This window comes from Rattus norvegicus, chromosome 1 (genome assembly GCF_021556685.1).
Source record: "Rattus norvegicus strain SHRSP/BbbUtx chromosome 1, alternate assembly SHRSP_T2T, whole genome shotgun sequence".
NCBI lineage: Eukaryota > Metazoa > Chordata > Mammalia > Rodentia > Muridae > Rattus > Rattus norvegicus.
In genome coordinates, this window is record NC_141534.1 from 160123417 (window position 1) to 160128003 (window position 4587).

The 4587-nt window shown below is 38.6% G+C and overlaps 1 pseudogene; it reads right to left on the bottom strand.

Moving 5' to 3' along the window:
- Window positions 1-2854: 2854 nt before the first annotated feature.
- Rpl3-ps4 (ribosomal protein L3, pseudogene 4) lies at window positions 2855-4066 on the bottom strand (annotated as a pseudogene).
- Between the last annotated feature and the right edge of the window lie 521 nt (window positions 4067-4587).

A 4587-nucleotide genomic window follows, 5' to 3' on the forward strand; every position in this document is an offset into this window, starting at 1 on the left:
GAGAGAGAGAGAGAGAATTTTTTGAAAAAAAAAAGAAACAAAACCTAAACAGAAACAGAAACTATTTTCTTATCCAATAGAGAATTGTCAGCCCTGAAAACATGTATACAGGTAGCATGCAGACTGGACAAGTCATATTTAGGAATACAGATGCATGCACACACTCACACACATATACGTAGACACATCTGGTTGCAACAGCAATTCATGAAAAAGAGGCCATGAATCTGACAGAAAACAGGGAAGGGTCTGTGGGAGGGCTTGAAGGGAGGAAATAGGAGTGAGAAATTATGTAATTTCTTATCATGGCAAAAATAAAAGATATACTCAAATGAGAAAATATCTGAGGTTAGTGGAGCACATTCCCTCTTTATGCCTCCTGTTTCCCTCCCCTCCATTCTCCTGTTGTTTCTCTTTGTCCTCCTAGAAAGCTTTACTCATTTTTAGGGTATGTATGCTCATGATTTTATTTATCTATGTACAATTTCAGAAGTGCAAATGAGAGGAAATGTGACTCTTGTCTTCCTGCAATCAACTTCCATTCCTTAACATGATGATCTCCAGTTGCACCCATTTTCTTACAACCTCCAAAGCTTTATTCTTATATGCATCACATTGTTCTTATCTATTTATCTGTCATTGGACGCCTAGTGTGGTTTATTCTGATCTGATTTTTAGAACCATCGATGAGAAATCAAAACCAATTCTTTATTAAAACACATTTTTCTATATCCTTAGGAAAAATTTCCCATATGTGTCATAAATTAATTGAACATTCCATCAAATCCCTTTTCACAACTAAATGATTTTCTCAGTGGGGGAGTATGCCAGATCTATCTATCTATCCATCCATCTCTCTCTCTCTCTCTCTCTCTCTCTCTCTCTCTCTCATCTACTATCTATCTATCTATCTATCTATCTATCTATCTATCTATCTATCTATCATCTATCTATCTATCTATCTATCTATCTATCTATCTATCTATCTATCTATCTATCTATCTATTTCAAGGTAGGCCTGATCTCTGGAATGACTTGGTGTGATTTGTATGTACAAAGTGTAGCGGCATTTCTAAACAGTGACCCACAGATGGAGCTAGTAGATTTCGAAAATCAAGTTGGGCTCACAGACCTGGTTAAACATATATTTTGGGAGAAGAATGGAAAGGTTTAAAATGATGTAACTTTCAGCTTATTTCTGGTTACCACACAACAGAAAGTCAAAATCTAAAACTCTCATAGTATAAAAAATTGCCATGTCAGCAATGAATGACCGAAGACATTTTGATAATTAAAATCAACAAAGCTCATTAATTTTTATGACGTCCAAAGTATGAATAGGTGTTCTTTTATAGTGATGTATCAGTTATTTGTCTCTATATCTTGACCAAATTTGAGTTGTTTTAGGATTAAATATTAATGTTACACGTGAGGAACTTGTTTGAAAACAAATTATTTAGCATAATATAACATCATAGGTATTTCTGTAATGGGAAGATGTTTTCCTATACCATTTAGAGATGTACAGAAATGTTTAGAATTAAACATGAGAATTGTCTGCAAGTCATAGGCAGTCACATATTCTCATAGTTATACATGTGAACATATCACACTCATTAGCATACTAAGCATGTGGTGTTTACTTGATTAAGTCAAGTAAGATCTTTAGCAGAGCTCACTGTCTGTGAGCTATTGCATCCCATTGCCATTGTAAGAAGCTGCCACAGCTTCTAGGCTCAGTACTCTACTCCATGTTTTATTTACTGTTGGACCTGGTGACTATCCTTTTTTAATGTTTTGTTCTTTATTATTAATGATAAAAAGGGAATGCAGTGGAGAAATTTTATGAATGGTTTCATAACTGTAGAATTATAAGAGATTCACAGTCTTTTCTTTTCATTTTATCCTTTATATATGCATATATATATATATATATATATATATATATATATTCCAAAATGGCAGTTTTTCTTCTGAATCAACAGTCTCAAGAACGTCCAGGCATTTAATGGCATCTCATAGATTCCACCCTCCGGACAGGGAGCTTTTTCATGAATCTTTTTTGGATGATCTCATATATGTTCCTAGTTTATCTTTAGAGGTCTGAGAGAACCCATGAGCTGCATGGCTCATCTCTTCTGTGTGATTGATTGCTCTGGGCCTTGATTCTTCCAAGGTACTAGCAATAGGTCATCCAACCTTATCTTAGCTTTCCTCCCAGGGAAAAAAAATTCCTGACATTCAATCTTTAAAGTTTAGTTTATTTTTCAGTCTGGATAGGTTGAGAACTTCCCATTTCATCATATCATATTTTTCTTTGCTCGACATTTTCTTGAGTTTGTAACATTCTAGTCACATATTGTTAAATAAAGGAGCCAGAATTTATCAGGCTGGAGTTCTTGGATTTACCATTATGACCTCTGAAATCCCTTCATCCTCCACTCACTCACTGCTCAATTCTAAAGCCGTTTATAAATTGTTTGTTTTCTGTTATAGCAGCAGTCTTTTTCCAGTTGTGAAAACTTGTATAGTCTCATTAGGCTTCTACTACATAAAGTTAATAATATAAAGTCACAAAACTTTATTGTTTCTGGAGGTCAGAAGTACTAAGTAAAAGTAACGGTAAGGGTGCATTCTTCAGGGAAGTTAGAGAAAATTTTCTTTCCCACACTTTCTAGGTCCAAAGATAAATTGCAATCATTTGCTCATGAACCCTTACTCTATTTCCAAAGCAAAAGCATAGGATCTTATACATTTTTCCTTTGCCTTTTGCTTTTCTGCCTATGCCTTATCGTGAAGATGCCATTAAATTCAGAATCATCTTCTTCTTTTTTTATTACTGGAAACATTTTATTGATGAGACCCCACCAGCTGCACAAAGTACTCCTGGCATCAAGCACCTTCCTCCTTGGCAATGCGATCTTTCTTAAGTGGTCCCATGAATGCTTTCTTCTCCTCCATGGTCTGAAAATGACCATGTCCAGATTTGAGGGTGGTGCCAATGCACTTCAGGTCAATCTTCTTGGTCTGGACCAGCAAGGACTTCCGAAGAGTAAGCACTCACTTCTTGGTTCCCACCACACAGCCTTTGGGCATGATGAAGTCATTGGTCACTTTACCACAATGGACAAAGACACCCAGTGGGTTGATGCTCTTGTCAGACAGGTCATAGTCAGTAGATGCATTGTTCTTGATCAATTTACTATCCTTGATGAGGTAGCCTTGACCTATCTTGTAAATCTTGTTGATCTCTGTTCGGTGATGGTAGCCTTTCTGCCCAGCTCGAGCCACAGAGAAGGCTACAGGGGCAGGGTGCCAAGCTCTAATACAGGCAACTTTGCACAGACCTCGATGGGTCTTTTGGGGCAGCTTCTTTGTATGCCAACGACTGGTCACCACTTTGTAGCCTTTGCCTTTTGTCACACCGATGACATCAATCATCTCATCCTGCCCAAACACCTGGTTCACCGGGACCTGCTGCTCCAGCCTCGGGCCCAGTCTAGCTTCTCAGTCACAGTGCCCCCAGTCACCCGGATCTCCATCAGGTGTGCCTTCTTCTGGCGCAGAGGAAGCAGACGCATCTGGGCAATTATTCAGATGACCTGGAAATTCTTCTTCATGCTGTTGAAGTCCTTCTCCAGCTGCTTCTTGCCTGTGTCATCTTTCCGTTTCTTACAGTATTTGGTAAAAAGCCTTCTTCTTAGATTTGTGCCAATTCTTAGAGAAACGCCTTTTACACTCATCGCTGATACGCTCAGCAAATACAGCCTGGAAGGTACGGAGGCCTCGTAGGGTTTCTACATATCCCACAATGCCCACAACCACCGTGAGTGGGGCTTCCACAATGGTCACAGCCTCCACTTCTTTCTTGTTCACCTGGCTGGTCAACTTCTTGGACAGTGTGGGTCATGCCAGCCTTTTACCCTAGAAAGGCTGTGAGGTGAACAGGCTTGGAAGGGTCATCCTTAGGGAAGCTCTTCTCTTTCCCACGATGCCGGCTGCTGTGCTTCCGAGGCAAGAAGCCCAAGGACTCATGCCTAAGAGCTGAGAATTTCCTGTGAGACATCTCGCCACCATTCGCCGCCACACACCGCCGATAGAGCCAGGATCATCTTCTTACCTCCAAACTTTTAATGTAATCATATCTTCAAAGATTTTTAACATATAAGATGACATATTCATAGACTTTGAGGATACATATGCGAAGATTTGTGGTATTATTATTCAACCTATCGTAAATATATTAAAAGTAGGCCACAAAATGTTGCATGGTAACAGGCAGTAGTTTGAGTTTAATGGTCAGAAAAAAAAAAAAACTTCTGTGAGAATGTATGGATACTAAGATGTCATTCATGCCCAAAAGGAATAAGAATGGGTCTATCAAGCAGAAGGACCAACCACAGTGCTATAATTATAATTATGAAGTTTGTGCTATCTAAAGGTTGGGGAAATACCAATACGTCTCATAGAGAGAAGGGAGCGTTGTTTGAGATTAGGTTGCACAGAGTTTGATTTATCAAGGAAACAATATCAAGATTTGGTGCAGTTCAACATGAAAATTCTCGTAAGAGAAAATATGAATTTATA